The sequence below is a fragment of the Homalodisca vitripennis genome, chromosome 1 (genome assembly GCF_021130785.1).
Source record: "Homalodisca vitripennis isolate AUS2020 chromosome 1, UT_GWSS_2.1, whole genome shotgun sequence".
NCBI classification, from domain to species: domain Eukaryota; kingdom Metazoa; phylum Arthropoda; class Insecta; order Hemiptera; family Cicadellidae; genus Homalodisca; species Homalodisca vitripennis.
In genome coordinates, this window is record NC_060207.1 from 83,069,352 (window position 1) to 83,092,822 (window position 23,471).

At 35.1% G+C, this 23,471-nt stretch overlaps 1 protein-coding gene across 3 annotated transcripts in view; it reads right to left on the reverse strand.

The window, feature by feature from the left end:
• The window catches only part of LOC124365784 (homeobox protein araucan), a 185,644-nt gene that overhangs the window by 98,390 nt on the left and 63,783 nt on the right, over nt 1-23,471 (reverse strand). The window contains exon 1 of one of the 3 annotated variants that reach the window (XR_006922747.1): nt 670-861. The exons of the other annotated variants lie outside the window; for them this stretch is intronic. The gene's annotated coding sequence lies outside the window, so the exon portion shown is untranslated. Of the gene's footprint in view, nt 1-669; nt 862-23,471 lie in introns of those variants that run through there. 3 annotated transcript variants of the gene reach the window in all.

Genomic DNA, 23,471 nt, shown 5'->3' on the forward strand with positions numbered 1-23,471 from the left:
TCATGGACGAATTTCTATTGATTAAAATCATAGTATATGTACAGATACAATATACAAGACACAACATAACTATTGTAACACAGTACAGTTTTTAAATAAGTGTAGTGGTACTTTTGTGTAGAATAGAGTTATTGTATTTAACGCATTTCGATCAAAATATTGGTAGCAGAAATTCACTAAAGGTTTTAGGGATAGGTAAAATTTGCTACAAAAATGACAAATGTTGTTGTAATTTAAGTTTTAGATTTATTTTATATTTATTCAAGATTTAGTAGTTATTTCTTACGTAAATAGACGCAATACTAAGTGATCGGAGGGGAGGGGTGGAATTTATCATACGATGTGTCTGACTATTCAACAAATCGTTTTCAGCGTTACTTTTGATGAATAGTAAACTGATGAATGTATTATGAATAGATAGGTCTATAGGCTAATTATGTTATACATAATACTTAAGTTAATGTAATAATTTTATTATGGTATTATTGTTGATAAATCATTTATGATTAGCCATCGAATTTTATACCTAAAACACAATTCTCCCGCAAGACGCTATTGGTAATTAATTGTAGAAGCTAAAGCTAGAACTACACAGACGGTAGTATGTAAACACAGGAACAACTAATATAACACTGCACTGTTCCGGTGGCCGCACAACACACATATTACCTGGGTGGCAGGCGAGCTGTAGCTGTAGCCGAACTGGGTGTAGGCAGACATGTCACTATCACATACAGTACACTATCTACGTGTCCTAGTCTTCCCGCTCGTCATTGCAATAAGTTAGGTTATGTCCGGCTCACACGCGCCCACTGTCCGCTGTCGTCGCTCCTCAAGCACTGAGCCTCGCGTAGCGCTCTGGCGGCGGACCCGTGAACTACGACAACCGGATTTCCCCTCCTTCATCGATCCCCCCTCTCGATCAATCGCCACCATGGCCCCTCCCCTCCGACGCTTCTCCGCCAATCGCGGCGCTCCACTCCCCTCTGGCCACGCCTACTCCGGATCGTGCCACGCCCCTCCTGACCTACTCCTGACGACAACAAAAATATCGCTCCACTCCTCTTGTTCAATAAAGCAATGTGGGATGTTCAGGCGTGTTCGAGCTCGGAGCATAAATTATCGGCGACTTCTGCCCGAATAAAAAGTGAAGCCGTTGAGAAGGTTTGAATAATAAATATAAACAGTGAGGTTTTATACCTGCGATACCCTGTGCTGGCGGCGCGGCGCCTAGCGCTTGGCTCAGGTAGTCTGATGTTATCTCTGCTATTAGTGTTTGCAATGGTACACAGATGTTATTTGTCTTCTACACGACTAAGGTACTAGTACTTCAACTCTACAGAATATCCAATGGCGTTTCTTTGAAAAAGACTACTCTGGATATAATAATATACTGACAATGTTATGTATAATTTATTAGTGGTGGTATTACCAATATCAATATTATATTTATGACCAACCAATCTTTCAGTTCAAAGAGATGAGTGTCTCCTTCCATCAGAAACAAAAATAAGTTAAATAGGATATTTCAAGAAGTATTTCATGGGTAAAGTTTTTCGTAGTATCTTTATTTCAGATTAGTGGGTAGGCTAATTTTTAGAGGGATCTCAACTCCTTGAGAAAGCTGGAAATTATATTCTGTGTTTATAATTCAGTTTAAAAGATAGTAGGATTTCGGATATTTTCTTCATTACAAAAAGTACCTACAACACTACAGTACATTTCAAGGATTGAAATCCTGCCATCACCAAATTATGTATAATCAATAACAAATTTTTTTTGAAGTATTCAGTTTAATTTTAACTTTACGTTGAATCTTAAAATTATCATGCAGTTTAAATTATAAACACACTAATATTAGGACAGTAAAATGTTTTTCTGTGTCTAACAAAAGAATTTTAAAATAACTTAAGTGTCATAGAAATACACAAAATAACTATTAAAATCTAAAGTACCTGTACTTTTGTTTAATACGTGATGAATATGGCGAATGCTTCGATTTAAAGATATCAACTATTATTTCTATTATGCGGCTGTAAGTAGCTACATATTGGTTTTTAATACATAACCTTCTTAATTAGGAATAAGTGTAGACATAATAAAAGTAAATAAATCTAAAACTAATTTATAGTCTGTTCTATAACGGTAACCTGTTAAATTTATAATTGAATATAATGGATATTGAATTATAAATTTAACAGCTTACTGATACCGTCGTATCAGAATAACTTTTTATGAGCAACCTTTATAGGCATATTACACGGAGTCTATTAGCCTAGCATATACAAAACCAATCTCGGGTGAGAATGAACGTTTTGTGAGAGCCGTTAAAGTTGGATATGGCCTGAATTTTGTGTGGATGTTCCATGTCCACGATCATCTATTTTGATACCAACGATTACTATTTTAGACAACTTCCTCTTCCTTTGAAATGTATTAATAAATTGCCTAATAATCAATGGCACCGATTAATTCCTGCGTATGTAAGTGGGGTCCGTACGGTAGGGGTTCCATTTGTGGGTCTTTTTAAGATTTGGTAAAACTTATGCGGCTTTATCACTAGGATTCTGAGTGAGAGGAAATCCTCAAAATCCGAGTAGCTGTACCACTACACCGACACTAGGCTGAACAGGTTAAAAATTGAATGAAAACTACGCATAAATTACATGAAAGTTTCTTTGAAACTTTGAGATAACACAAATTTACATTGAGGACTTGATTCTGTTCTTTATTTAAATTTCATTGTTGAGTTGAGTATTTACTAACGGAACAACTCATTTGATTTATTCAAACATTTTCTGCATGTTATTTTCCTCTTTAATATTGTTTTGGACTGTTACACGATTGATAATAGCTAGTTATCTTTCGTTTGGGTATTGTTTCTGCTAGTCCCCTTTAGTACTTATCATAACTAATTATTTTTTGTTATTATAGACCTATTAGAGGTATGTGATACTTTTATAATTTACTTGTATCGTTAACATTATTATTTTTTAGTTACATTTCATTACGACATTGCTTCATGAGTTTCATAGGTTGTCCTTTAATGTTTTGTGAATAATCAATAAGGTAAAGTGTAGCCTATCGCATACAAATTATAAATGCAAAACAACTAGAAGAGAACAGTGTAACGCAATAAATCACCGTGTACAACAAAAATTAACTATAGATATGCTAACAATAGGCCTAATTACTATACAAGGCAAAAACTGTGATAACTTAAATGGTAGTGATAAACGCTATGTTAATAACAAGTGGGTACAAATATTATGTAAGTTACAAAAAAATGTTAGATGAGCTCTTGAAAAATAAAAATCTAAGATAATTAAAATGTTATGACAAATACATGGAATGTCTTTCAATAATTGTAATTATTTATTATACAACCTTAAACTAAAAATCAATATAATAATTTTAGCATGTATACAGAAAATGTTACTAGATCAACATAAGTAAAAGACTTGTAAACCACAAAGTCTAAATACAAATACGAAAAAAGAGTGATAACATTCCAAGTGATGACTTAAAACAAAGTTTATTTTGATTATTGAGTTGCAAAAAAGTTTGGAAAATATAAACAATGTAGCTATAACATTTTCCATTTGAACCCACTCCAGTTTAGAGTTTGAATTAACTGTAGATTTCAAAGGATAACAGAAATGATTCTGCAATAGTAATGTTTGTTCTCTTGTCTAATAAACGTAAAGTTACCTATTTATTGCATTTAGGAAATCAAAAAGTATGGCATTGATTAGGCAGAAGTCAACCGAAACACTATATATGATTGTAAACCCATCACTCAATCAACATTGAAAACCGAAAACATATTATACAATGCATAAGCCAACAGAGAGCGACACAGGATGATTAAACGATGACAAGTTCATGAAAACCTCGTCGTTCTCTAAATTATAGATGGAAAAGATATCGGAAAGTGTAATTAATAAATGAATCTTGTTATATTTGTAATTTGCTCTTTCTGAATGTCAAAAATATTCTGGGTTTATGTTTTTGAAATTTCTAAATTAAAGAGTCACTCCCTAGGATGGTTTGTCAGTGTGGCCAACCAATGTTGAAGAACATGGAAAGATTAAAAGCGGACTATAGCCAGACATGGATCACTTCAGAGCTCCGCAGGTAATCTTTTGTAATACATTATTCAAATAAATAAAAATGGCTAAGATAAAAATCGTTATTTTTATACAAGTTAGTAAATGGAAACATGTCTTATACTTTTTAAAATTAGTTGAAAACTAATTTATTACAATTTATATGAATAAACTAGGAGTATAATTAAAATTTTTACTTTTGTTATATTTTATTATCCGAACTACTACAACTATTGACATCACGTCAACATCTGTCCTATCACACGTGTCCATCTCAGAGTTAGAACTCTTGGTTAGTTTGAGACTTGCAACGTCTGGGAATCACGAGTACTGTCATAAACAAATAGTAGTTAAGAGAATTATCACTAGAGAGCTCAGTACTATAGTATACAAATCATCTTTCACATTCTCTAGTGCGTGTGACGTGTTTTTGTTTCTGTGCATTGACACCGCTTGGGTTCATTCTCGCCAGTCTGGACTTTGTTTTTAGTTTTAAATGGCACTTTTTAGTTTTGTCCTTGTTTATTCTTACGTATTGTGGCTTTTGACATTTGAGAAAGAGATTACATTTCAAACCTCGAAACGCATTGTTCTATTTCTTAAATAATATAGACTAACGATAGCGAATGTCTGAGATCCCCGTGGGTTTACCAGCAATGTATGGATATCGGGTAAATTAAATGAGTATTGTAGGCATTCAATTCACATTCAAAAATTTTCTTTCCATGTTCACACTTATGAATGTAGAATATAATGTGAAGACATAAACGGATACTGCGGATCATTGAAGGGCCCGAAAGATCGGAAAGAAAGCAATTAGACTACTGTACCTGACTGCGAGGGCAATTTTAGTGCTCTTTTGGCCTTTTGGTCAAAAAACCAAAAGAGTGTTTCCTTGGGCCGAAGGAAATCCTAAATATACCCAGTTTCAGATCTCTAGGACTGATGAAAGATTCAGGTATAGATAAATCTATTCATAATCGAGATTTATGAATTATTCGCCCACTGGGCAGTCTTAATGACATCCTCTATAATACTTCGCCTCTTGATTTTTCAAGTCACTTCTTATGAGCTTCTATTATTAAATTTAATTCAGAATTCGAGTTTATTTAACCTATACATTTAACGCTCTAAACACATTAATAATAATAACTCTTAGTAATAATAATGATACAATAGAGACAATGGCCGAATTAGAAGCTGTCCCATTTTAACGATCTGTTAATTTATTTGGCTCTAAATTTGATTTTATCTAGGAATAGGCTCTGTTTGTACTCTTTATTAGTTAGTGCATTATTTAATATTATACAAAATTATATACACTAAGAAAGGTTATCACATGTACAGATCTTTGTGCATGTGTAATAAAATTGTGCATTCAACACTTTATACGATATTACATGGTTTCAGTATTTCGTTCAACAATAATTATCATCCTGAAAAAGTTAATTATACAGGCAATAGCTGGAAACAATGTGTCATTCCAGGAAATCCAAGATAAACACTGCATGTACAAGAAACGCATCCTTGTCTGAAACAAAGCAACATGCCGACCAGTTCATGCTACGATTTTCTGCTTACTTTATAAATTAATTTTTTTATATCCGTTTGTTGTTTGCTTAAACAAAAGCTGCAGATTATTCTCTGTTAATTGTTTGAGCAGCGTGTGTTTCTGATAGCATCATAATACTATTGTTCTCTGTGGTTTATACCCTTTGTATTTTACTTACACTGTAGTAGAGCAGGGCAACTGCCGCAGCATAGGGGACACCCCTGTCCGCTTCACTGGCCAACCCCGACTCCGGAGTTTGCTTACTGCTTCTCCGTCTTTACTCGCTACGTGTTTCAAAATGTCATGAACATCTATAGCGATACAGTGGTAGTTCAATGTATTTGCTCCGTCACAACTACAAGTAATTCATCTTGGTGTTTAATCCAGTGATTGTATACTAAGCCACAAGAACATACAGTTATTTTGGTTAACGGTTGCTTACATGAATGTAACCCTAAGGTATTAATTTTAAACCCACTTTATTAATTTAAACAATGTAAACTAATCATTACGTATTTTTGGAGATATCTTAAGGTTACAACAAATGTAATAGTCATTTTATTTACTCGTATTTTGGAACTACAACTTTAATATTCAGATTTAACAATCATTTAATCCTTTTTTGTAAGCGTCAATGTTATAAACTTTCACTTTAGTATGAGACTTTGTTAAAACCTTATTCCTGGTGACTTCAATAAAACATTTTTTAAATATAAATAAATGTTGAGGTTTACATATGTGTATACAGGAAGCACAAAGAAAGCACGCAGAAATACACATCGTAAGTTTGAACTATAATAACAATACTTCTTACCAGATGTTTGATGCTGTTTCGAAGACTTTCTCATAACATTAAAGAGAGAGGCGGAAAGTATCAAAACTATTTGATATAATTTTTAATCTATTCAAATCATTAAATTCTTTCATCGATCCTTCAATTTCCTCCTTTTCGGAGTAAATGCCAGCGAGAAGTCGATAGAATATATTACCCATAGAAAAACTAAACAAAACAAAACATAGAAAACTTAATTACTACAACAATTGTTTGTAGAGCAAATCGACTGCCAGTTGTATTACTACCTTGATTCAACTCTCTTATCACAATGAGAAATCAAGGTTAGGGTTGACGTAGATCTAAACGTAAGCAATGGTCACTTGGTTACCATTTTATAGGTTTTAGTCTATTGAACGAAACCAATTACATTTAACACAGATTTAACACTTGAACAACCACAGCAGCAGTGTACCGTGTTTACATAGGCTACGTGATAATTTAAACAGAAGGTGTGTCAAAGACTCAAAATAAGAATGATTTGTCATAAAGAAGGAATTTAAGTTTATATACCACAACTGTCTTGTGAAAATACTTTAAACTCTTGTTTTAATTGGTTTGAAACTATACAATGTATTTAACCATTTGTATAAAAACGAGCTCAAAAGCTATAAAATCAGTGAACTGAACTAGTTGAATCCATTATACTTGTATAGATTGAATGAAACAAGTTATTCCATTACATTATCACATTTTTGTTTACTTACAGTAATGGTATTTGGTATATGAGAATTTTGTACTTTGTACATTCTATTACGTTTTCTTTAAGACGTAATATTTTTCATAGGGTCACTTTGGATAATAGCATGACAATGGTTGAACATAGAATTTCCCATTTTACATATGTAGTATGTTTTACAGTGAAAAATTGTAGGCTAATATCTGCGTGTGTAAGGTTGATTTGTTGACACGTTAAAGGGTAGCATTACTAACGTTCAAACGGTGTAACTTAATTCATGATTTGAAGGTATTTCAAATGCCTTTATGCCTTTTGCACATACCCCAGCAATAAATTTAGATTCAAAGCATCGCCCTCACCACATTCATTGTGTGAATAATATTAATTTTTAATAAATATTACTCTATAATTTTGAAATAACAGGGCTTAGGAGAAAAGTGTCTATATTTATACATTACATTATAAATTATACTTTACTCCTACTCAAGAATGGCTATGGTAATATAGTTTTTAATTTTACGAAAATTAATCTCAATAAACTTGTGTCCGTAAGATTAATTCAATCTTCTCGCCTCTACGAAGCTAGAATTTCTGTTTCTAAGATGGCAACGTAGGCTATTGCATGTTTTACCGCGGTTAACTTATATTTTTGACATATAAAGTAGCTATGGTAGTTGAGAGTTGATTCAATTTGAATGTTTTAACTTAGCTCCTGTTCACCTTCCATTATTGCTGCATATGGTATTTGACCAAGACTCAAGTCTGAGACAGCGTCAGGTAACATACGCTGCAATAAAAAGAAAGTGAATTGGAGCTAAATTAAAACATTCAAATTGTATTTTTGGCTTGAAATCGACCCTAATAATGCAACAAACAGTTGTGTGTATGAAAAAAGTTGTTTAGCTTAATTTATTGAAAAGAAATACAGGAAATCTAAAAGGTTACATAAGTTTTTCTCTAATCGTAACAGTATTAACCGTTCTAAAAATCATACATGAAAGAATACATGAAAAGACCTATTTAATATAATATCACACTTTTTTAATATTCTGATACATATTTACGTTTAGAGAATGTGGTCCATGTATTTTCAATATGATAAATTAGTTTGGCTTCAGAAAAAATACTTTTAATGTTAGGCCTATACTTCGTTTGAGCACTTAGTATCGTTAGACGTTTTCATAGTTTAATATCTTTTTGTTATTTATTGGCTGAATTTTTGTACTTAGAAAACACTTATTTCAGCCATTTTCAAAAAATTGGTCTTCTAATTTTCTTTAGGCCTACTTTGTCATTTTGTTTGCCGGAATGCTCTTTAGTGTAATTATTTCGTTAATGAAATCGAATTCCCAAATCTAGTCGCTCAATAAAATATCGTTGAAGTGAATTGAAAGTAAAATTGTTATTTGTTGCATGACTCTTCTATGTACGGTCCGATAGAATACATATGCATCTTGTGAGCGTAGCTAATTCGTGGAGTTATAATCGTGAAACCATCTTTAAACAGTTTTTACCTCAAAAGTTCACCTTCTTTCCGAAGAGAAATGTTATGAAAACCTTCTAAACTTCACACACCGTGGCCGTGGTGGGAAGGGTTGGTTGGGAAGTCGTCGACTTTTTTCGATATCTCAGACGGACATGACTTCAGACTTCAGGAATAAATTCTGGAACAGCATCAGATTCCAGACGCTTCATTATGAGGAAGGTGACCTGGAGCTAAACTTAACATTCATACTTCTAAACATGTTAATTTTTAATGGATGCATAAAACTGAGAAAAGTGTGCGTACACGTTCTCAAAACCAGTGGAATGTCACCTTTATATCGTAAATCCTATAACCACACAACGTTTAGCACACGATTTCACAATATGATTTTATATTAACTGATTTATATTTTCACCACTATCGCATTTGTAATATTAGTTCAAACCTAGTGAAACTTTTTGGACTATTTTTATGAGACAACACCAATGAATCTACCACCCTAGATTCTGGACCCCTGAATTAGAATACTTTAGGTATTTTCATCATTATAACTGTCATTCCTGCACGTCTAGCTCGAATTGCTTTCTATTTCACCAATCTATCTTTTTTTGATTTGTACACTTTCACTGCTAAGAAACATGACAATAGGACAAAGAGCGATCGATTTATTCCTCAAAAATAAAGATTTAGGCTCATATAAAATTATGTTTTCATATATAGCACGGTTAGATCTAAAAGGGTTAAATTATCCATTTGAATTATCGGTTTTGATGAGCTTGGTATCGGGCCAGTTAGTAAAAATCTTAGAATAATTGAATCAATACGACTATCAAGTTTCCATGCTTTGCAAGTTCGAACTTGTAAACGATCAGTTGTAACGCGGAAACAATAGCAACAATCTCATTGGTATTACTGATTTTGTCTGGAGGTCAAAATAATAGATTTCCAATTTGAATTTTCATCCAATATTTCAAGTTGTACGACTGTTTTTGCTGGGAACACACATCCCACAGACGCTACTCGACAAAGCGTACTGTGAAATGTGAAAATTACCACAAAATTTCTAAACTGCCGAGGTGATATTTGACGGATTATAATTCTCGTGAATGTCGCATGCATAATCAGTTTCTCCGGGGAGCGCTCCCAAACTTGACGGTGAAATCGGACCCCCCGCAGATAATCGGCAAGTTAGCGGACTCGATCTCTCAAACTGCGAACTCTCCCAGAACTGCGGCAAACTTATTATTATAAATAGCCGACACGTCGGAGTAGAGGAAATTTCTTGTCATTATAAACTGATTCCTAATCATTCCAAATATCCTTGAATTCTGGAATACGGTAGGTGATTCTGAGTGCAGTTTACAATAGGACTCTGCGGCACATGGAATATTGGTAGTCATGTCGATTAAATTATTCTTTAGACTTCAATTCTGGAATACGGTAGGTGATTCTGAGTGCAGTTTACCATAGGACTCTGCGGCACATGGAATATTGGTAGTCATGTCGATTAAATTATTCTTTAGACTTCAATTCTGGAATACGGTAGGTGATTCTGAGTGCAGTTTACCATAGGACTCTGCGGCACATGGAATATTGGTAGTCATGTCGATTAAATTATTCTTTAGACTTCAATTCTGGAATACGGTAGGTGATTCTGAGTGCAGTTTACCATAGGACTCTGCGGCACATGGAATATTGGTAGTCATGTCGATTAAATTATTCTTTAGACTTCAATTCTGGAATACGGTAGGTGATTCTGAGTGCAGTTTACCATAGGACTCTGCGGCACATGGGCATGTCATGGAATACGGTAGGTGATTCTGAGTGCAGTTTACCATAGGACTCTGCGGCACATGGAATATTGGTAGTCATGTCGATTAAATTATTCTTTAGACTTCAATTCTGGAATACGGTAGGTGATTCTGAGTGCAGTTTACCATAGGACTCTGCGGCACATGGAATATTGGTAGTCATGTCGATTAAATTATTCTTTAGACTTCAATTCTGGAATACGGTAGGTGATTCTGAGTGCAGTTTACATAGGACTCTGCGGGCACATGGAATATTGGTAGTCATGTCGATTAAATTATTCTTAGACTTCAATTCTGGAATACCGGTAGGTGATTCTGAGTGCAGTTTACCATAGGACTCTGCGGCACATGGAATATTGGTAGTCATGTCGATTAAATTATTCTTTAGACTTCATTCTGGGAATACGTAGGTGATTCAGAGTGCAGTTTACCATAGGACTCTGCGGCACATGGGAATATTGGTAGTCATGTCGATTAAATTATTCTTTAGGACTTCAATTCTGGAATACGGTAGGTGATTCTGAGTGCAGTTTACCAATAGGACTCTGCGGGCACATGGAATATTGGTACGTCATGTCGATTAAATTATTCTTTAGACTTCAATTCTGGAATACGGTAGGTGATTCTGAGTGCAGTTTACCATAGGACTCTGCGGCACATGGAATATTGGTAGTCATGTCGATTAAATTATTCTTTAGACTTCAATTCTGGAATACGGTAGGTGATGTCTGGAGTGCAGTTTACCATAGGACTCTGCGGCACATGGAATATTGGTAGTCCATGTCGATTAAATTATTCTTTAGACTTCAATTCTGGAATACGGTAGGGTGATTCTGAGTGCAGTTTACCATAGGACTCTGCGGCACATGAATATTGGTAGTCATGTCGATTAAATTATTCTTTAGACTTCAATTCTGGAATACGGTAGTTTGGTGATTCTGAGTGCAGTTTACCATAGGACTCTGCGGCACATGGAATATTGGTAGTCATGTCGATTAAATTATTCTTTAGACTTCATTCTGGAATACGGTAGGTGATCCTGGAGTGCGTTTACCATAGGGACTCTGCGGCAACATGGAATATTGGTAGTCATGTCGATTAAAATTATTCTTTAGACTTCAATTCTGGAATACGGTAGGTGATTCTGAGTGCAGTTTACCATAGGACTCTGCGGCACATGGAATATTGGTAGTGCATGTCGATTAAATTATTCTTTAGACTTCAATTCTGGAATACGGTAGGTGATTCTGAGTGCAGTTTACCATAAGGACTCTGCGGCACAATGGAATATTGGTAGTCATGTCGATTAAATTATTCTTTAGACTTCAATTCTGGAATACTGGTAGGTGATTCTGAGTGCAGTTTACCATAGGACTCTGCGCGGCACAAGGAATATTGGTAGTCATGTCGATTAAATTATTCTTTAGACTTCAATTCTGGAATACGGTAGGTGATTCTGAGTGCAGTACAGTTTACCATAGGACTCTGCGGCACATGGAATAATTGGTAGTCATGTCGATTAAATTATTCTTTAGACTTCAATTCTGGAATACGGTAGGTGATGCTGAGGCGTTGCAGTTTCAACGTCATAGGACTCTTGCGGCACATGGAATATTGGTAGTCATGTCGATTAAATTATTCTTTAGACTTCAATTCTGGAATACGGTAGGTGAATTCTGAGTGCAGTTTACCATAGGACTCTGCGGCACATGGAATATTGGTAGTCATGTCGAATTAAATTATTCTTTAGACTTCAATTCTGGAATACGGGGTAGGTGATTCTGAGTGCAGTTTACCATAGGACTCTGCGGCACATGGAATATTGGTAGTCATGTCGATTAAATTATTCTTTAGACTTCAATTCTAGGAATACGGTAGGTGATTCTGAGTGCAGTTTACCATAGGACTCTGCGGGGCACATGGAATATTGGTAGTCATGTCGATTAAATTATTCTTAGACTTCAATTCTGGAATACGGTAGGTGATTCTGAGTGCAGTTTACACATAGGACTCTGCGGCACATGGAATATTGGTAGTCATGTCGATTAATTATTCTTTAGACTTCAATTCTGGAATACGTAGGAGATTCTGAGTGCAGTTTTACCATAGGACTCTGCGGCACATGGTATATTGGTAGTCATGTCGATTAAATTATTCTTTAGACTTCAATTCTGGATATACGGTAGGTGATTCTGAGTGCAGTTTACCATAGGACTCTGCGGCACATGGAATATTGGTAGTCATGTCGATTAAATTATTCTTTAGACTTCAATTCTGGATATACGGTAGGTGATTCTGAGTGCAGTTTACATAGGACTCTGAGGCACATGGAATATTGGTAGTCATGTCGATTAAATTATTCTTTAGACTTCAATTCTGGAATACGGTAGGTGATTCTGAGTGCAGTTTACCACATAGGACTCCTGCGGCACATGGAATATTGGTAGTCATGTCGATTAAATTATTCTTTAGACTTCAATTCTGGAATACGGTATGGTGATTCTGAGTGCAGTTTACCATAGGGACTCTGCGGCACATGGAATATTGTAGTCATGTCGATTTAAATTATTCTTTAGACTTCAATTCTGGAATACGGTAGGTGATTCAGGAGTGCAGTTTACATAGGACTCTGCGGCTTGGAATATGGTAGGTCATGTACGATTTAAATTATTCTTCTAGTCTTCATTTCTTGGTATACGGTTAGGTGATTCTGAGTGCAGTTTTACCATAGGACTCTGCGGCACATGGAATATCATGTCGTTTAAAATTATTCTTAGACTTCAATTCTGGAATACGGTAGGTGATTCGAGTGCAGTTTACCATAGGACTTGCGGCACATGGTATAATTGGTTAGCAAGTCGATTAAAATTTCTTTTAGACTTCAAATTCTGGAAATACGGTAGGTGATTCTGAGTGCAGTTTACATAGGACTCTGCGGCACATGGAATATTGGTAGTCATGTCGATTAAATTATTCTTTAGACTTCAATTCTGGAATACGGTAGGTGATTCTGAGTGCAGTTTACCATAGGACTCTGCGGCACATGGAATATTGGTAGTCATGTCGATTAAATTATTCTTTAGACTTCAATTCTGGAATACGGTAGGTGATTCTGAGTGCAGTTTACCATAGGACTCTGCGGCACATGGAATATTGGTAGTCATGTCGATTAAATTATTCTTTAGACTTCAATTCTGGAATACGGTAGGTGATTCTGAGTGCAGTTTACCATAGGACTCTGCGGCACATGGAATATTGGTAGTCATGTCGATTAAATTATTCTTTAGACTTCAATTCTGGAATACGGTAGGTGATTCTGAGTGCAGTTTACCATAGGACTCTGCGGCACATGGAATATTGGTAGTCATGTCGATTAAATTATTCTTTAGACTTCAATTCTGGAATACGGTAGGTGATTCTGAGTGCAGTTTACCATAGGACTCTGCGGCACATGGAATATTGGTAGTCAAGTCGATTAAATTATTCTTTAGACTTCAATTCTGGAATACGGTAGGTGATTCTGAGTGCAGTTTTACAATAGGACTCTGCGGCACATGGAATATTGGTAGTCATGTCGATTAAATTATTCTTTAGACTTCAATTCTGGAATACGGTAGGTGATTCTGAGTGCAGTTTACCATAGGGACTCTGCGGCACATGGAATATTGGTAGTCATGTCGATTAAATTATTCTTTAGACTTCAATTCTGGAATACGGTAGGTGATTCTGAGTGCAGTTTACCATAGGACTCTGCGGCACATGGAATATTGGTAGTCATGTCGATTAAATTATTCTTTAGACTTCAATTCTGAATACGGTAGGTGATTCTGAGTGCAGTTTACCATAGGACTCTGCGGCACATGGAATATTGGTAGTCATGTCGATTAAATTATTCTTTAGACTTCAATTCTGGAATACGGTAGGTGATTCTGAGTGCAGTTTACCATAGGACTCTGCGGGCACATGGAATATTGGTAGTCATGTCGATTAAATTATTCTTTAGACTTCAATTCTGGAATACGGTAGGTGATTCTGAGTGCAGTTTACCATAGGAACTCTGCGGCACATGGAATATTGGTAGTCATGTCGATTAAATTATTCTTTAGACTTCAATTCTGGAATACGGTAGGTGATTCTGAGTGCAGTTTTACCATAGGACTCTGCGGCACATGGAATATTGGTAGTCATGTCGATTAAATTATTCTTTAGACTTCAATTCTGGAATACGGTAGGTGATTCTGAGTGCAGTTTACCATAGGACTCTGCGGCACATGGAATATTGGTAGTCATGTCGATTAAATTATTCTTTAGACTTCAATTCTGGAATACGGTAGGTGATTCTGAGTGCAGTTTACCATAGGACTCTGCGGACGGCACATGGAAATATTGGTAGTCATGTCGATTAAATTATTCTTTAGACTTCAATTCTGGAATACGGTAGGTGATTCTGAGTGCAGTTTACCATAGGACTCTGCGGCACATGGAATATTGGTAGTCATGTCGATTAAATTATTCTTTAGACTTCAATTCTGGAATACGGTAGGTGATTCTGAGTGCAGTTTACCATAGGACTCTGCGGCACATGGAATATTGGTAGTCATGTCGATTAAATTATTCTTTAGACTTCAATTCTGGGAATACGGTAGGTGATTCTGAGTGCAGTTTACCATAGGACTCTGCGGCACATGGAATTATTGGTAGTCATGTCGATTAAATTATTCTTTAGACTTCAATTCTGGAATACGGTAGGTGATTCTGAGTGCAGTTTACCATAGGACTCTGCGGCACATGGAATATTGGTAGTCATGTCGATTAAATTATTCTTTAGACTTCAATTCTGGAATTACGGTAGGTGATTCTGAGTGCAGTTTACCATAGGACTCTGCGGCACATGGAATATTGGTAGTCATGTCGATTAAATTATTCTTTAGACTTCAATTCTGGAATACGGTAGGTGATTCTGAGTGCAGTTTACCATAGGGACTCTGCGGCACATGGAATATTGGTAGTCATGTCGATTAAATTATTCTTTAGACTTCAATTCTGGAATACGGTAGGTGATTCTGAGTGCAGTTTACCATAGGACTCTGCGGCACATGGGAATATTGGTAGTCATGTCGATTAAATTATTCTTTAGACTTCAATTCTGGAATACGGTAGGTGATTCTGAGTGCAGTTTACCATAGGACTCTGCGGCAATGGAATATTGGTAGTCATGTCGATTAATTATTCTTTAGACTTCAATTCTGGAATTCGGTAGGTGATTCTGAGTGCAGTTTACCATAGGACTCTGCGGCACATGGAATATTGGTAGTCATGTCGATTAAATTATTCTTTAGACTTCAATTCTGGAATACGGTAGGTGATTCTGAGTGAGTGTTGCACGATTAAATTATTCTTTAGACTTCAATTCTGGACTTCTGCGGCCAATGGAATATTGGTATAGTCATGTCGATTAAATTATTCTTTAGACTTCAATTTCTGGAATACGGACGATGATTATGTCGATTAAATATATTTTAGACTTCAATTCTGGAATACGGTATGATTCTGAGTGCAGTTTACCATAGGACTCTGCGGCACATGGAATATTGGTAGTCATGTCGATTAAATTATTCTTTAGACTTCAATTCTGGAATACGGTAGGTGATTCTGAGTGCAGTTTACAATAGGACTCTGCGGCACATGGAATATTGGTAGTCATGTCGATTAAATTATTCTTTAGACTTCAATTCTGGAATACGGTAGGTGATTCTGAGTGCAGTTTACCATAGGACTCTGCGGCACATGGAATATTGGTAGTCATGTCGATTAAATTATTCTTTAGACTTCAATTCTGGAATACGGTAGGTGATTCTGAGTGCAGTTTACCATAGGACTCTGCGGCACATGGAATATTGGTAGTCATGTCGATTAAATTATTCTTTAGACTTCAATTCTGGAATACGGTAGGTGATTCTGAGTGCAGTTTACAATAGGACTCTGCGGCACATGGAATATTGGTAGTCATGTCGATTAAATTATTCTTTAGACTTCAATTCTGTATTTAAACATGGTTGAGGAATTTCAAATCACTACTCAATGAGAATGCTAGAAATCAGTCATTGTGGGTTATTATACTAACGCTTTAAGTTTAAACTGTTTTTGTAAACTCAGAAGCAACGTATGTCAATGCAGTTAATATCCGGACTATAGGACTCTTACCCCAATAGTAACTAAAACTCATAAATTTTACTTTTTAAAACCAACCAAATTATATCAGTAAAACCGTTATGTGAGGATCATTACTGGTGATGTATTGAAGGACATTAACGACTGTCAAGTTTTATAATAAAAGAATAATCACCAAAACACGTTTTTATAATTGGAAAGATTAGAAACCATACTGACTGTTATAGTTATTTTTGTTTATGTTTTTTACCACCCAAAATGATGTTACGTATGATGAAAACGTTTCTACTTTTTACGTATGTTTTTTTCTTTGGAATTGTTTAGTTGTTAACCTTTACTTATATGTGTGCATCACCATTGTTTTAATTGTTTGTTATTGTGCATGTTTAATTTTTTGTTTAGTACTTGACTCTTGAAGAAGAGCAGATTCCAGTAGTTTTCTTCTATTATACGTTAATTATGGTAAATCCTCGTGATCGCTACCTACACTGTGTGAGTTTTCAATTTGTTTCAAAAAACATTTTAAAATTAATGACTGGCTATTAATATGATCTTTCCTTTTATAAGAATCCAGACACTGAGTCTCCTCCGTTAAAGACATTTAATACATGATAAAATAACAATCTTACACCTATAAAAGGGCAAATCTGTGTACAAGGGTATCGCCAAAATCGAATCTAATCTGTGCCATCGATTTGTCCCCGAACAGAGGACGGTGAGAGAAGAAAATGAGGCCAAGATCGAGGGGTGTTTAGTTCAAGCATTGTTTTAGACGATTTCAAGTTTTTGCCTTGATTGGAAGTAATTCGCCTTGATATTTTTCCTTCCAGGTGGAAACACTGACGAAATTTTGTGAGCATATCCACAAAACCACTTCTAGATTACTAGTTTGTGTTTTTTTTTTTACGAAATGTTTAAAATACTGAAGTCCGGTGTTTTATTGTATTATGATTACGATACAGATTTAGATACTAAATGTGAGCAATACAAATCTGATTACAAAAGTAGACCAACTAATTAATAATGTTAGGTTTTTAGTTAACTTTAAACTGATTCAAATTGAAAATTAAGCATCATTTTCGGGCCCACTGGATGTCCAGTGCTAGGACAAACAAATTATATCTCCTGTTTTTTTTTTTTTTTTTGTTTAATATTTTGCTTTACCCTACGTTTATAAATAAAACATAGATTATAAGCCTTTGTATAACCAAACCCTAATTATCATAGCTTCAATTACACCCTTTCCTTAAATCTTCTAGCACATTAAAAAAAAAGAAATAGTAAAAATGTTGCTCTTATTTTTGAGCGCTTTGCTCTCTCAATCCCAAGTTCTAATATTAATTACATGATTCATTGGAGGTGGCTGTAATGAAACGATAGTCAGATTTATTCACTAGAACAATGTTAAACTTTATGCGTATTTATGCTCTTATTTTTTATCGTAATGTTATGGCAGATGCATTATTTTAAAGATATATTAATACGCGTGCAAACTGTGGCGTATATTTTTTTACTGCTTAAACTGTACAGATTGAAAAAGGTTTTTGAAACAATTTAAAAATAATCTTTGAAAATAATCTATAAAAACTTAAAAGCGTTTTGATTCGTATTAACAAGCCTATATCCTTAAAATTAAATATCATCCATAACTCTACGACCGAAAATAATGTCGTAAAAGTGCACGAAATTTAACATTGTTCTTATAGTGCTACATTCAAGACGGCTGTTGGTAGTCTACAATCAGTCCTTAAGGAAATGTCCGGACTAAAAAGAAGCTCTTTATACCAGTTTAACTCAAATTATTCATACTAGCATACCTAACTGAAAACAATACTAATATATTTCTTTATTACTAATTTTGTGTCCGTGGTAAGTATCAACAGTGTAGTGTATCAATTAATACTAATATTATAAGAAAAGATTATATCCCAACAATACACGGGACACACAACATCCCACATCGCGAGCGAAGAGAACAAAAATGTTCGCTACTCGGACATGACAGATGTGACAGTTGTGTTTTAAAATTATTATGAATGCTCGCTGGGAATATACAGCCGCAGCAAATAATTCAGAACAAGGCTGCTGCCGCGTACAACCCGTCCTTCCACTCTCGCAGATAGATTGCATAGCTGCCTTAAATGGCTATCGGAACCATTTTATTACTACGTCTGTTAGCTCGTTCTCTGTGAGAATTTTATGGGTAATAACAGGGAATTTTATGGGATTTTGATAACGTAAGTAAATCGTTTGTGGGAGCTTTTACATTTGTCGGACGGCAGGAGACGTGCGATGCAGAGAATAATCGGGAAAGATACCGTATGGAAATGACCCCTAGATGCGCGCCTGCCTGCCCCGGTGCATGTGGGCGATTAGAGGACATAACAACACCTGCGCAACGGTGAAAATTATTTTTATCGCTCGCTGGCTCTCCTCTCCTCCGGTTTGGTAGGGAAATGCGGGGATTCGACTGGGAGACGCTGGGTCGAGAGCTGCGTGACATTTCACTTCTGGCAGGGGAATGAAAAATCACGTTTTTATAGTCAGCTATTTACGAAACAACAAGATGAAACTATATTCGTGATCGCTCTAAAACAATGCATTAACATCAAATTTTATGGGGGCAGAGACGCTGGGTCGAGAGCTGCGTGACATTTCACTTCTGGCAGGGGAATGAAAAATCACGTTTTTATAGTCAGCTATTTACGAAACAACAAGATGAAACTATATTCGTGATCGCTCTAAAACAATGCATTAACATCAAATTTTATAAAATAGATAGAAAGGTCTGTTTCAATATTTGCAATGTTAGTCTCGGAGCCCCTTGAGTCTAATCTTAGTATATTAGTTCAGCATGATATGTTACATTTTGGTGTGAAGGTGAAAGGAACTTAAGAAACATGAATTTACGTCCAATTAGCATAAAGTCTACCATTTCATATGCTTTGTTACTAACGGCATTAATATTGATTGAAAATCAAAAACAAAAAATTAAGAAACAGTTCGTTCGATACCAATTTCTATTAGGAGAAATTACCAATAGCTTTACGTTTTACCAGTGCTCTGATCCTGTGTTACTCCAATATATACTAGATTCGATGGCGATAACCTTGCCGAAAACACGAAAAATTAAGGCTATACTCTAATTCAACCCATAAAGGGCGAAATATTTTAGCAAATTTAAACAAAATACTGTGAAATACAATGAGATGGCCGACAACGGAATTAAATCTATAGCTAAGCCAAGAAGAAAAGAAAAAAAATCAGTATTGATTAAATACATAACTTTACGAATATTTTTGCTACACTAACTGTCATAGGGTGTTGATTACGCATAAGGAATGTTATTCTTACCCTTAAACGTTGCTAGAGTGAAACGTCTAAACTCATTTGCTAATTTAAATTAAGTTTAATAAACTAATGACCTCATTGATAATGAAACAAGTGGCCCCTCGGTTACAAAGCCACTTTGAAATACAATTAAGTCTACTTCATTTTGCCTGTTTCTCTTTAGTGTCATTCGATCCCCTGCGCAGTAACTCAGTTACGCAGCTACGGCAAAAGAACGTATCAAGCTACCTTAAGTACAAAATTGTCGAGCTGTGTATGTATGTAACACGATGTTAATCATGTCCTTCCTAAAATGCTGATAGTCAGAAAGGGAACTTTGAAGTACCAGACATTAAACAGTAATGCCGTCAGCAATTCAGTAATGTTAAACATAAGGAACCTGGCAACACCAAGAGCTATGTTTATTAACAAGTTCTTCGTGAAATAAACATGTACGGTAGTCATTTTCTTTCTAATCCTTCCGTACAAAACATAGCCCCAAAGCAGTTTAATAATAGTGTGTCGGTCCTAAAATTGTTAACAATGCTGAGACAGTTTTAATTCTAATATAATGTGATTTTTACCTCATAAATATTGTTTTAATATCGTTACTTTTATGAGAGTTCTAAGACAGACGATGTCTGCAAAAACACGAGGTCGAGAACTGTATTGTTTTAATAATGTAGAAAGAGTTTATTGTATACAGAAACAATTTTCTTGTATCTGTTACGTATGTTGAAATGTTTAATTTTTTATATTACAAAGGATATAATTTCCATGTATCAGTAAGATCTAATAAGCCCCTAAGCGCTAAATATAAAAATGAGTAGATGTTACTTATGATATCTTGAATTGTAGTGTCCTTGTCGATTGAACATTCCTTGTTGATTACATCCCAGTAATTAAACATTGATTAGACATAATGGCCTACTACTAAGTACATGCACCACAGGGATGGATGTGTCTTTTACAACGAAGTATGGTGACATCTGAAGCTCTGGAACGTCGAAATCTCATTAAGGATAACTAAAATGAAGGAATTTGATTAACTGATTTTACCCTCCTTAACCTCCCTACACTTGGTCCTGGAAGGATACTCGTGGTCTCCACAAGGGCTTCATAGTAAACCTTTACTTAGATAACGAGCTGACCAGTATGGAGAAGGTTACATCATTAGGAAGATACCCCTAGTGCCTTAAGACTTGTGAAATATCCAGGAGCTTTATTGGAAATTCTTAACTAAATGGCGAGATGTATGAAACTATCCTTGATTATAATTTATTGTGATTACCCCAGGATCGATTATACTGACTAAAGTAATAGGTTTTGCATCTTACCATCAATACAATCCAATTTCATGTGGTCTTAAGGTGATATTTCGAAAGTTAACCTTCATCGTCGAACTTTAGTAGTCTTGGTAGTGGAAGGCTTTGTCATAATTGAAAAATTATATAAACAAAACACAAATATAAATAAATACATAAATAAACGTCACTAAAATAAACGAACATAAAACACGAGCGCGGGCGATTTTACATGCACGCTGCAGTGATTTGTTATTATGTTTATTTATTTATTGATGTATTTATTTATGCACGTTGTGTTGTATAATTTTAATTTTATCACAAAGCCATCTAAAACGACGTCTTAGGTTCGACGGTTAACATTCGAAATGAGTCACCATAAGACCATATGAAATTGAATTGAATAACGGTAGAATATAAAACCTATTATTTGGGTCAATTATATCCTTGAACCAGTGATATTCATTTGAAGAAATCCTTACCTCCTTTATACCTCACTGACTACAGCTAGAAAGTTTTGAAAAGAGGAGTTATCAGGAGCGTTATTTAGCATCTTTCTTAGCATGTATTTCGGCCTCAATTTTATCTCTACCTTTTATCTTATTTGATTTCAGTTTATTGATAACCTATCTATTTGTTGTTTTTTCGTAGAATTTTTGTTGTTTATAGTTTCTTGCTACCTTTTTTGTATACTGCCACTGTTGACATTTATTTGTGTTTTACTCTTAATACTATTATCTGTTACTTATTTATTTAATAATGTTAAATTATTTATTAATTTGCATCTTATTCTGCACTCCTATAAGTCAGATTGTTTTACAACTTAATTAAAACTATTGTAATGTTGCAAAGTTATTTTATTGTACTCATTGTACTAGTTAGACAACTATGAACAAGTGGTGCTTAGGTCAGGTCAACGATGCTATTAGGAGAACTTCCTGTACTCATTCACATTGTCTTAATAAATCAGCTTTGTGAACTCCAACAAGAACGTTATCGAGGCCTATCTTGAATGGTGAATTCTTTTCCAAACCAAAGGGAATTCCTTCATCCTTATGTTTTATCTTCACAAAACAGGATTTGCAGCAATGACCTTCAACAGAAGCATTATGCTTTTTACCAGGAATGGCGAGATGTCTTCGAACATCTCTGATATCACTGATGTTCCTCGTGGGTTATGTTCCTTGTGGTGGATCGGTTTACATCTTACTCCAAGAGTTGTTGAGAACAATGTCAACTGTAGTTCTTAAAGTTTATTCTATTCTATATTCTATTCCAGTCCTATTCTGAATACGAGTTCTCTTCATGTCCATAAAATAGTTTTGGTATCACTATAAATATAATATCCAGACATTTATATCTCATTGCAACAGATCCCCAAAGCTTACTGTCTGAGACAAGAACATCATGAAGAATTCATATCTGGAAAGAGAGTGTTCCCAAACAATCCTTAGGTCATTGATGATCATTGGGAGAAGTCTCTGTTCCCGTTTTCAACTCGCCACATTCTTGCTAGCGGTGTCTCTGTGGGACACCCTGTAGTGAATTAATCAATCACAAATGTAATACCACTGTGAAATATAGTTGTATAAATTTTCACATTTCAAAATAATAGCTAAGGATTTTATCGAGGTAGCTGTCGTTGCTGCTATATGACTGTAGGTGGCGAAGCTGTCACCAGTAATAATTACTAAGAATAATTATTATTCTTCGGCTAGGACCGCCCAGATTGTACATACAACTTTTTTCCGCCAATATTAAAATGAATGGACATGAAAAATGCCTTTATTAAAAAGACGGAGAGGCTATCAAGCCTTCTCTACCACTAAACCTCATATTATATACAGTAAATGTACAATAGTTTGATGCAATTGTGGTAAATTATTCTCTAATGCAAGACAGTTTCTTTGTAGATCATTTACTGTAATGCTTGATAAAGTCAAATACTGAGAGCATTTCAATGAATCAGATTGCTCAGAACTAAACTTCGCTGAAATGCAGTTCACCTTTGTGTAGTTATAGAATTTAATTTTAGAATAAAAGCTAAATGTCAGCAGTTTCCGTGGACCAGGCAACTGAAGTTACCAAATACGCTTAAAACAAAGAGTAAATTTCCACATGATCTGTGTTTGCCGTCGAATGTGCTTGAATCAAGGAATACTTATTGTCGATCGATAAATCAATAGTAATATTTAAG